The 12797-nt window shown below is 42.1% G+C and overlaps 1 protein-coding gene across 6 annotated transcripts in view; it reads left to right on the top strand.

Moving 5' to 3' along the window:
- SHF (Src homology 2 domain containing F) overlaps positions 1-12797 on the top strand; it is a 475778-nt gene that overhangs the window by 206311 nt on the left and 256670 nt on the right. The gene's annotated exons all lie outside the window — the stretch shown is intronic.

Genomic DNA, 12797 nt, shown 5'->3' with positions numbered 1-12797 from the left:
TTGGCCTTTCTACAACAGGGCTTGGACTTGGTCCTTCGTCTGGCATCCATCAAGGTTCATATTTATGCCCTGTCGGTTTGGTTCCAGAGAAAAATTGCGACTTTACCTTATGTACATACATTCACTCAGGGTGTGTTGCGGATTCAGCCTCCCTATATCCCGCCGGTGGCCCCTTGGGACTTGTCGATGGTTTTGGAAGCGTTGCAAGGGTCTCCGTTTGAGCCTCTTGAATCTGCAGACCTTAAGTAGCTTTCTCTTAAGGTATTGTTTCTGCTGGCTATTGCCTCTGCTAGAAGGGTGTCGGATCTGGATGCCTGGTCTTGTAGGTCACCATATCTTATTTTTCACAATGATCGGGCGGTTCTTAGAACACGTACCGGGTATTTACCAAAGGTGGTGTCTTCTTTCCACCTTAATCAGGAGATTGGGGTTCCCAGCTTTTGCATCTCCTGAATTGTCTACCAAAGAGCGGTCTTTGGATGTGGTACGTGCTCTCCGTATCTACGTGAAGAGAACTGCCTTCACCAGGAAGTCAGATTCTCTCTTTGTTCTGTTTGGTTTTCACAAACGTGTCTGGCCTGCTCACAAGCAGACCCTGGCCAGATGGATTAGAATGGTGATTGCACATGCTTATGTACAGGCTGGCCTTCCAGCTCCTTCTACTGTAAAGGCCCATTCTACTCGGTTGGTTGGACCTTCTTTGGTGGCCCGGCGTGGTGCGACCCTTGAACAATTGTGCAAGGCGGCTACGTGGTCCTCAGTGAACACGTTCATAAGGTTCTATGCCTTCGATACTTCCGCCTCCCAGGATGCTTCCTTTGGACGCCGGGTTCATGTGTCCGCTACAGTGCGTCCTCTCCCATAAGGAACTGCTTTAGGACATCCCCAATGTCATTCCCTGTGGAGCCCAGTGTACCCTGCAGCAGAAAACGAGATTTATGGTAAGAACTTACCGTTGTTAAATCTTTCTGTGAGGTACACTGGGCTCCACAGGGCGCCCACCCTGATGCACTTAGCTTCTTTGGGCTGGTAAGGCATTAGACGCTGACACATTCTCTTGTCGTGAGAATGTGGTGTATGTGGCTACTAACAGTTGTCGTCTCTTTTGCCTGCTACTGCATTGGACTGGTTAACAAAAACTGAGCTACTGTGCACGGAGGCGGGGTTATAGAGGAGGCGGCGCTATGCATTCTGGGAAGAAGGTCAAAGCTTTGAGCCTGTTGGTGCTTCGGATCAAGATCCTACTCTACACCCCCAATGTCATTCCCTGTGGAGCCCAGTGTACCTCGCAGAAAGAGATTCAACAACTGTAAGTTCTTACCATAAATCTCGTTTTTATTATTTTCTTCTTTTTGTGGCCTTTTTTTCCTGGTTACTTTTATTACCAAACAAATGGTTTGAATTATTCTGATTTTTTACTCAGTGATCTTTTCTTTCATCTTTAGGTGTATATGTTTACGATGTGTACTTTAACAAAGAGGAAAGCATCTATGTTTTAAGTGTCATATATAATAAAAATTCTCTAGCAAAATCCCCACCCTAGTATTTTTATTGGGCTGTGTAGGGTGTTTTCACCCTCCAATTCTAATAAAGAGAAGGAACAAAGACAACACAATATATAGAATAGACTAGCAATGGACCAAAACTAACTAAAGCGTAAGGCTGTGTACCACCTCAGAGTGTACTTTATGTGGTGGTGAAAAGCTGATGAAGTAATTGCTCGTGTCATTGGTTCCTTTAGAGAATAGGACTGTGATGAATGACTACACATTTCAGACCGTTTTCTTGATACAGTGTTACATATCAGGTGGGAACGGGTGTGATTATGAGCGAATTCCATATTGACCTAGTTTTAAGTTGCAACAATGCATTTATCCCCCAAAAGAGTAATTAGCGGTGGAGGTCAAAATATCTTAATTAGAACTGGTTAGCTGGTTCTGTGTAGATTCAGCCACATGATTATCTAAAGGGGATGCAGTTACAAAGCCGGCAGCTGGAAAATCCCGGCGCACCAGGGCTATTCCCACTTGTGGGTGTCCACGTCACCTATAGAGTTGGAGTAGATCCTGTAGCGAGCCATTGAGCCCACAAGGGGACTCTTAGCACTCGCCCCGCTGCCGGCATTCTTGCGGGCGGGACGCCGCTGTCGGTATATTGACATCCAGCATCCCGCCCTCTGGGATTACAGACTATATTTAAAGATGAGTTTTATTTCAGTCCAGTGTTTCTATATATTTACCTGTAAGAAAACCATTACAAAATATGTTAAAAGCCAGATGATTGCTTGTCATAAATCTAAATACGTCAATTTATAGGGACACTTAAGGTTTTATAGAAAGGTTGGGAACAATTTAAGCTGTTACTGTATAGTGAATTTTATAATTTGCTGATGTGGCAAATAAACAATTATAAATTAAAGAGTATGTCAAGAAAATTACTATGCTGTCCATAAGTCGCCGAATTTCTCTCACATTCAGGCAGGGATGGACTGACTGTGGCCGATAATCGGTCCTAGCATGTGTACGCGTGTGCCGTGAAAGAGGGTGTGCAAACACTACCCATGGGGATGTGCCGCTAGTGAGGGCGTGGACTCACTGCATGACCACATTTCCATGTTGACGCGCACTTCAGGTGGGGGGGCTGGGGCACGTGACACTGCACTTGGGGGTGTGCCGTGAGTCTGGGGTGCGAGGATTCACAGCACGCCCTCATTTCCGCGGAGACGCTTACTTTGGGTGGGGGCAGCTAGACCACAGAGTCCAAGGCTGCGCCTTCCCTTAACTCTGTGTGACCAGACCGGCCTACCCGCTCATCGCCCCTTATGGCATTTGCCAGAAGTGCCTGATGGGCAGTCTGGCGCTGCGTTCAGGTATGTGTCTATTTTTGGAAAGTATTTTATGAAACAAAGCAGAAATTCCATGGAATGTTTCTAAAGTTGCTCTATCTTTGGTTTTCCTCAAACATTTTTTTTTTCATGGATGGGCATCAGCAATATGTAGGTTTCTTCTTGAATATTAAATTGAAACGTTTACAAGACTCAAATGCTTATTTACGTTATGTCACAATAAGAACAGCACCCCAGATTTGGTACAGTAAGTTATCATTAACCTAGATTCTGCTGATAAAGAAGGCAAGCCATTTAGAAAGTGATGTATGAGGTTTCATTGAATTACACGACATATTTATTTATGAAGGGGTAAAGATCAGGCTTAAGCAACAACCTAGCTGTATCAGCCCCAGCCTCTTACAGTGTACCTAGGGCCACCCTGAACCCTATGCGCAATGTCATGAATTTGGTGTACTGTCGCCCTCTATCTTTTTGGGAAAATGGAATATGTAACTTTCAGTGCACATAACCAAGCTGATACTGACCTCACTGATGGGTAGCCTTACATTGTTATAGATTTGTTGATATCCATGTGGCTAAATCTGAAAGATCTGATTATAAATTCTTTTGAGCCCTTGCACACACTTTATAGCAAGGATAAGGTTAATAATGTGTGATTAGATGCCCTAATGTGTGTGAGTACCTATACTAAGTTTTTTTTCTAGATGACTGTAGTCTGTTATGTAATAACTTTTAAAATTGGAAAGCAAAACTTTGACCGTGGTGTACACACAATTTATTTGTAGCAAATTGATTGGACAATTTCTTAATTGAAAACCTTATTAAATGGGTATTAATGGTAATGCATTTTACAGCTGCTTCTTGACAGCTACTGTAAATATTGGTTGTCTTATCTGTTTAGTAGTATCCTTTTTGGAAGTATTAACTATAAATCAGGCCCTGAATTTAATGCATTGTGTCTCATGACAAGGATATGGGGCTCTTAATAGGCATGGACTGTGTACTCTTCATTTTATCACTGGTGTAAATCAGACTGAAGACACATCAGTGCTGTATAGGAGGACAGAGTGTTCTGCAAGGATAATAAGGAAGGTAAAACTATTGAAAACTACTGAACTGTCCTGTTTTAATCACTCTCTGTTTTATACATTAAATGAATGATCTCTATTTGTAAAACCTGCTAAATTCATTGGAAGCTCATTGTAATCTAAGGATCCTCTTTCCACTTAGTTTGTTAATATACTGTATCATCTTTATGATGGTATTCGTTCCCAATTGGGAAACATTGCAGAATATGTTGGCGCTATATAAATCCAAGAATGTAACTATAGCCATGCAGTTGCTACAATGACCACAGGGCTCAAGGGCCCTGTGACATTATAGCCCCTTGGCTAATGTTTTGTTTGCCCATATACAGTATATCATAGCCTAGGAAGCTCTGTGCTTTTAGTCACCTTTGTGTAGAATAAATTCAGATTTTCTGTCACCGAGTACTACCAGTCCTAATATTATTCCTGTCTCATAACACTGAGATCATGAATTCAATTCCTGACCAAAGCACTATGGGAGAGATTCAAATGTTTGAAAAGTCGGTTGGGTGTCTGTTTTTTTCCTGTCTATTAGACTATAGACTCCCAACTGACTTTACAAACATTTGAATCTCCCCCTATATGTAGGGAGTTTGTATGTTCTCATCACATGTGTGTGATTTTTTCTTTGGGTGCTCTGGTTTCTTCCCACACTCGAGAAACATTAATGGTACTTTAGCTGGCTTTTGACAACAAATTAACCCTAGTATGTATATGTGTCCATGTGATACGGAATATAAACTGTAAGCTCCTCGGGAGCAGGGACTGATGTAAACGTCTGTCAGAAAAATTGTCTGTAAAGCTCTTCGTGATAATTGTGTGCTATATAAATAACTATCAATAAAAAAGTAAATTGCAATAGCCTCCACACTTGCTTTACCGGGTGGTCTTCAGTTTGTCGGCAGTTGGGATCCCGGTGCACAGTATACCGGCACCAGAATCCCGACACCCGGCATACCGACACCTTTTCTCCCTCTTGGGGGTCCATGACCCCCCTGGAGGGAGAATAGATAGCGTGTCGTGCATAGTGCACCATTGTGCCTGCAGTGTGGCGAGCACAATGAGCCCGCAAAGGGCTCATTTTTCGCTTGCCCAGCTGTTGGTATGCCGGCGGTCGGGATTCCGGCGTCTGTATGCTGGACGCCGGGAGCCCAGCCACCGGCATACCATACTACACCCGCTTTACCCATAATGGATTTTGATCTCTCAATCTGTTCTAAATGCAGCAGCTAGACTGATTATCATTGCTAAGTATTCTTTTACTGCTGCTTCACTCTACCATTATCTGTCTTTAGCCTGATTCCAATTTATAATACTTGTACTAACATACAAGGAGATAATCAAAATTACACTAACATATAGAACATCTTGTCTCAAAATATCTCCAAATCTGGAACCCTCTTCAAAAGATATGCATCTTCTGTCCACACTCATTACCTGCCCTTATTCCTGGTAACAAGTCTTTCTCCAAGCTGCTCCCACTCTGTGGATGGCCTTCCTCTCACACATGCTTATCAAATTACAAAACTGCCCACTTATACACCCTATATTGCTCTAACCATTTATCTCCCCTCTAAACATTTCAAACAAAATTGACCTTTGTTCTATTGATCTAATTAGACTTTGATCATTACAGAGAGTGTTGAGAAAAGCAGTGCTAACTGCGGCAACAGCCCATTAATGATATTTTAAATAATTGGAAGGGAAACTACCCCAGCGCAAACAGGATTGAGCAGAACTACTCTCCCTTAATTAGCATAGCACTGACCGCTCATTGAGTAGGAGACTAGGTCCTCCCATGAGGTAGAGAGAGCATCGGGGAATGAAGGCTTTATGGGGTACTGTAGTTGTATGGGCCCATACTGAAGGGGTGTGGTCATCCACCAGATGGGGTGTGGCCTGCCATCACATACAGTGCATCTGGAAAGTATTCACAGTGCTTCACTTTTTCCCACATTTTGTTATTTCACAGCCATATTCCAAAATATAATAAATTAATTTCCCCCCTCAAAATTCTACACACAATTCCCCATAATGACAATGTGAGATTTTTGCAAAATTATAAAAAATAATAAAAACTAAAATCACATGTACATGTATATAAGTATTCACAGCCTTTGCTCAATACTTTGTTGATGCACCTTTGGCAGCAATTACAGCCTCAAGTCTTTTTGAATATGATGCCACACGCTTGGCACACCTATCTTTGGACAGTTTCGCCCATTCCTTTTTGCAGCACCTCTCAAGCTCCATCAGGTTGGTTAGGAAGCTTCGGTGCACAGCCATTTTCAGATCTCCCCAGAGATGTTCAATCGGATTCAGGTCTGGGCTGGGCCACTCAAGGACATTCACAGAGTTGTCCTGAATCCACTCCTTTGATATCTTGGCTGTGTGCTTAGGGTCGTTGTCCTGCTGAAAGATGAACAGTCGCCCCAGTCTCAGGTCAAGAGTGCTCTGTAGAAGGTTTTCATACAGGATGTCTCTGTATATTGCTTCATTCATCTTTCCTTCTGACATGACTAGTCTCCCAGTTCCTGTCACTGAAAAACATCCCCACAGCATGATGCTGCCACCACCATGCTTCACTGTAGGGATGGTATTGGCCTGGTGATGAGTGGTTCCTGGTTTCCTCCAAACATGATGACTGGCACTCATGCCAAAGAGTTCAATCTTTGTCTCATCAGACCAGATACTTGTGTTTCTCATGGTCTGTTAGTCCTTCGGGTGCATTTTGGCAAACTCCAAGTGCTTTTTACTTAGGAGTGGCTTCACTCTGACCACTCTACCATACAGACTTGATTGGTGGATTGCTGCAGAGATGGTTGTCCTTCTAGAAGGTTCTCCTCTCTCCACAGAGGAATGCTATGGCTCTGACAGAGTGACCATGGGGTTCTTGGTCACCTCCCTGACTAGGGCCCTTCTCCCCGCGATCGTTCAGTATAGATGGCTGGCCAGCTCTAGGAAGAGTCCTTGCGGTTCCAAACTTCTTCCACTTGCAGATGATGGAGGCCACTGTGCTCATTAGGACCTTCAAAGCAGCAGATATTTTTTTGTACCCTTCCCAAGATTTGTACCTCGAGACAATCCTGACTGAGGTCTACAGACAATTCCTTTGGCTTCATGCTTGGTTTGGGCTTAGACATGCACTGTCAAGTGTAGGACCTTATATAGACAGTTGTGTGCCTTTCCAAATCATGTCCAATCAACTGAATTTACCACAGGTGGACTCCACTTAAGCTGGATTATCAGTGGAAACAGGATGCACCTGAGCTCAATTTTGAGCTTCATGGCAAAGGCTGAATACTTATGTACATGTGATTTCTTGGTTTTTTATTTTTAATAAATTAGCAAAAATCTGGAAAAAAAATTTCACGTCATTATGGGGTATTGTGTGTAGATTTTCCAGGGGAAAAATGTATTTATTCCATCATGCAATAAGGCTATAACATAACAAAATGTGGTAAAAATGAAGTGCTGTGAATACTTTCCGGAAGCACTGCACACTTGGCTAACCATTAGGTGAATGTTGGCACAGTTTATATAGACTACAACTAAGCAGCCATGTTTATCAGTGCTACTGCTCCACCAGATAACTGGCCCTTTAATAAAGTAACAATTTGTAATTTGAGTCTTGAACTTGACCTCCAGATAAGGAGGTGGACCCTCAGCCAATGGGGCTAACCAGGGATTTCCCTTGTATGCATGTGGGTCAGTACTACCCTAGGTAGAGACAATCTCGTCATTTTCAAAGGTGGAATGCCACCCAATTACTCTTGTACTACTAGAGGCCAATGAGGAGCTGCTTTTCGCCAGGTTGCCACTCACTTGTTAGAAGAAACATAAGAAATAATATTCCAATGAAAATAAAAAATGCGTACAAATCAAATCTATATCAGGTGGGCTAATTTGGACCACTACTGGGAAAGAGGAAGCTGGATGCAGTTTCTGCTTTTTTTTTCATCTGACTGTGAAAACTCACCCCTTAACCTAATAGGCTGGCTAACCTGTTATAAATACAGTACATGCACATAGCAATCTTCATTATCCAACCTACATTTTAACTTTGGATCTCCCAATTATAAAGCACATCATGGTATGCTGGTATTACAGTATATACATTAATGTTAATATACAGTAAATAAAATAAATAAGCAGTTTACAGGCAGCAGTGCTTGTAAATTGTGTGTGATGTTCAATAAAATAAACCTGTCTTATACAGCCAAGATCTGCTAAAGGAGAAGTAATCTAGATTGTAAGCAGAGGAGCCACATCACATTAACAGCATTCTCTGAGCTGATGACTGATTTATAGTGTATATCTCCCACTATCTCTTGGTAATGTCCTTTCAAAGGTTTGTACATGCAAGCACAAAGCTCAAGGGGGAAATTAGTACTTGGCATCCATTCTGAAACTGTGTTTTCTTCTTGTTCTTTTGTCATTGGCTCCTTGTACTGAAATCTGTTCACTTCTTTCTTCTTTCCTGTCTGTTCCCAGTCTAGTTTATGCAATTGCCTGTTTTTATAGCTACTGTTATCGAATGTTATCATTAAACACGGACAGAAGAACCATTTGGTAAACCAGGTTTTTTTTAAACTTATCCTAGGGCCTCACCATGATGTTTTGTGACTATCAAGATCTAGATAAAGTTTATCTCGGTGATTATTCTACTACTGACGTCCTCCTGTGTGACGGGCAACAGTATTTTGCATTCCCATGTAATGTCGTGTTGTGGCCATGCTTTAGGGTTGCGTGCATAGGGATCTGTTCCAGTTTGTCTTCCGGTCTGTGCTGCATTAAATGACTGATCAGAGCTCAGACTTGCTGTACCAGGCAAGCTTGCTAATGTTGTGCGTGTGCAGCTTTATAGAAAGCACTTAAGTCGATACAACATGTATGTGAGTGCCCGATACATTCAAAAATTCACCCAGTTTTCTGCTTGGAGATCCACTTTGTTCTAAAATCGTATGTTTTCTGTATGGTATCTGTCACTAGTGCAATAGACAGCACTACAGATGATGTAATGCTTAGCATTACTGTCTCACAGCACTGAGGTCATGGATTAGATTCCCACATGTCCCTGTGTGGAGTCTGTATGTACTCCCAGTGCTTGTGTGGATTTACTCTGGGTTCTCTTGTTTCCTCCCACAAACCGAAATTATACTGGTTGGTTAATTGGCTTCTGATATAAAAATAATCCCAGTGTGTACTTTTATGTACTGTACATGTATTTAGAGCAGTCTAGATGCCCCAAGAGGTTCTTATCTGCTGTCAACTTCTGTTTCTATGACTAATATACTGTACATTACATATTTCCCACCTGCAAAACACACTTATACTTCATTTGTTTCATTGAAAGACCCACTTACTGTTTTATAATGAAACATTTGATATATTTGTTAGTTTAACTTTTTTATTGTATATATCTATGTTGATGTGAATTGCCTTACCATGCTCCTTGACCTTTCCAGTTGGACTTAACACAATTTACAAAAATGTCTAACTAATGGTCCCTACACACTTGTCGACCCACTGCCGAGCTTTCCGACGGCCGATACGGCCGGCGGGTGACCCGGCAGCAGGGGATAAGTGACGGTGGTAGTGAAGTTTCTTCACTTTCCCCGTCACCCGGCTCCATAGCAGTGTATGCTAATATGGACAAGATTGTCCATATTGGCCTGCATGCATAAGCGATGTGGCACCAACGATGAATGAACGCAGGACCGAGTATTATTCATCGTTGGTGCTTCCACACTGAACGATATGAACGAGTTCTCGTTCATTAATGAACGAAAACTTTCATATTGTTTAGTGTTATCTTCCAGTAGGGCCCATAAATCGTTGTTCACGTAGAGAGACTGGATTTATACATGCTTAAACGGAGTTAGATCTCAAATTTGCGTTACCAGTTTCTGTAAAGTTTAATCCCTAAATAACAGGTCATAAGGTATTTAGATCCTTGAAAATAAATAGTGTAAATGTGAAACGCACAATACAAAATGTTTTTGATATTAGGATTCTGTAGTTCTAGTCAAATATACTACATGTATATGCTCAACAGTGAAGAAAAAGAAATATTTACATTTTAAAGTGAATTACAATTTGCTAACCTGTGTTGCACATTTTTTGTGTTTACATCAGAATGAAAAAGTCTGCCATACTGCAACATCTGATTTTTTGTTGTTATTTTAAGATTCGTGGAACTCTGACTTCCTGTATTGTTTGCTGACCGTAAGTCATTATGCCAGGGAACATATTATTTACAGTCTGAGGATGGATGCCACTTCTATTGTTCTAACTACCATTAAAGGGACATTATAGTCAGGGGCTGATTTAGGGGTCAGGCCACTATTTGTTGTCATCCCCCCCCCCCCCCCTGCCATTGCATCACTGTCCCTTCATTTTCGGGCCAGTTCACATGCCTCAAGACCAGCGGTGCAAGTATGCGGGTACGGAGTACCCTTAAGAATTTGGCAGCGGGTACACAGTACCACCTGCCACACACTTTGCCATTACCACAATTATAATGTGCCACAAAGCAACAAGACCATGGTGCTTGGCAGCATGATGGCTCCTGCCACTTTGACAGGGTTACTGGGAGTGAGGCAGTGGCTGTATTTTCCGGTTATAGTGGAGGCATTACTATATATTATTAAATTGTGGGCATTACTATATATTTCTATTATACTGGAGTTATCACTAAATATTTCTATTATAATGGAGGCATTACTATATATTTTCAGCCTTGCCTCCAAATAAAAAAAAAAAAAAAGAGTCTGTCATGTAGCCACTCCCACTAGTGGCATGCGGCCACACACCGTCACAACACATGACCATGCTTATTTTTCGTCACTCAGTACCACTAAGAAAATATTTCTACTTGCACCACTGCTCAAGACCACCAGAGCAGCCCCAACCTCACCCCACTACCAACTCCTGGATCACAATTTGCTGCGCGTAGTCCCACCTACCATCTGCTGCAAAATAAAACATAAAAAAGAGGTCCTAATGACAGAAAAAAATCACCTGACCTCATCAGCCTAGTGTGCTACCTCTAGAGACGTGCCTCATGTGCCTAGTGGGAAATCCACCACTGATTGTTCTCCAGTATAAGTTACCGTATATACTAAAGTATAAGCCGACTTTTTCAGCACTTTTTTTGTGCTGAAAAAGCCCCCTCGGCTTATACTCAAGTCAGTGCAGGGAAGGAGTGGGGACACGGAGGGCAGTCAGTGCAGTGTGAAGGAGGGACATGGAGGGCACAGCGCGCGCCTCTCCTGTGTCCCTCCTGCGTCTCCGGCGGCAGCGGCGGGTCTATTAAAGGAAGTACCCGTTCGTGAGCTCTGATTGGCTCACGAACCGGTACTTCATTTAACAGACCCGCCGCGGCCGCCGGAGACGCAGGAGGGACACAGGAGAGGCGTGCGCTGTGCCCTCCATGTCCCTCCTTCACAAGACAGCGCGGGAGCGGCGAAAGGTAAGTAACTGGCACTGGGGGAGCATATTTGGCCCTTGGGGGGGAGCATATCTGGCACTATGAGGGGGCATACCTGGCACTGAGGGGGCATACCTGGCACTGAGGGGGCATATCTGGCACTATGAGGGCATATCTGGCACTGTGGGGGGCATATCTGGCAGTGTAAGGGCTGTGTACAGCTAGAGCTGCATTTCCCACCCTAGGCTTATACTCGAGTCAATAAGTTTTCCCAGGTTTTTGTGGTAAAATTAGGTGCCTCGGCTTATATTTGGGTCGACTTATACTCAAGTATATACGGTATTCTAAAAGCAGTGCCTGTTTAGCAGCTTTTATTTATGAACAAAACAAGTGTTATTTTATTACTGTCCATTGTTTTGTTCCAAAGCCATTGATTTGTAATGATCTACAACTATTCTCATCAGAATGGGTGATATTTAATTTGAAATAGCTGGAAAAATACATAGTTAATAAGTAAAAAAAAAAAAAAGCCACGCCAACCTTAGTCAAAATAACTGTCCTGTTTGACAGCTTTCCCTTTTAATACATACAAACATAGAGAAAGGTTCTAGATTACTGGGGCCACATGTTATGCTGAAAAGAATAGCAAAACAAACTGTAAATAAATGCTGCATATAACTAGCGTATATGGTAATTTGTGTTTTTTTTTTTGTTTTTTTTAAACAAGTACTTTGGACTGTAGCTTATTACCCTTGAAAAATTTAATATGCCGCTAAATAAATAGTTGCTAATGTGATTACTGTAATTGAAATCTACATTTTACCTGTATCTCCATTTATGGCTAATGGAACATTTCTGATCGCTGCAATTTTCTTCGCCACTGAAGAGGTTAATGGTCCCCTCTGTTCATAGGCACAAATAAGCCATCTGGAAATGCAGAAGTGGATGTAACAGGTTGCCAATCAAGACCAGCTAGACGTTACTGCTGCTCTGTGCTTGTCCTTGAGTGGTCTGATCTAATTTTGAGAAATTATTTTGGCTTCTCTGCCTTTTTGATTAGTATTCAGTACGAGAGCTCAGACAAAGGAGACATCTGGGTTAGTACTTAAAGCAACATACCTTCTACTATCCACATCATTGTTGTTACGAGAGAAGTATGCAGAATCTACACATTCTGCTTGAATTTTGGATGATAACTGTATGATTTTAGTTTTTATTCTGTCTAACATGTTGTATATATAAACTTTATTCTACATACATGTGCATTTAACAGTACAACCTGTGCACCAGTCTTGTGGTAGCCTCACATCAGTAGTCTGTGCTGTTGGATTTACAGCTGTGCAGTCTGAGACCATTCTGAGTGGAGTCAGAGACAGTCAAAATGTTCTGACTCGATCATAAAAATAAAAACTTAACATCAATATAATCC

The sequence above is a fragment of the Pseudophryne corroboree genome, chromosome 6 (genome assembly GCF_028390025.1).
Source record: "Pseudophryne corroboree isolate aPseCor3 chromosome 6, aPseCor3.hap2, whole genome shotgun sequence".
NCBI lineage: Eukaryota > Metazoa > Chordata > Amphibia > Anura > Myobatrachidae > Pseudophryne > Pseudophryne corroboree.
Note: the sequence above shows the minus strand (reverse complement) of the source record. Positions and strands in the feature narration are given on the sequence as shown.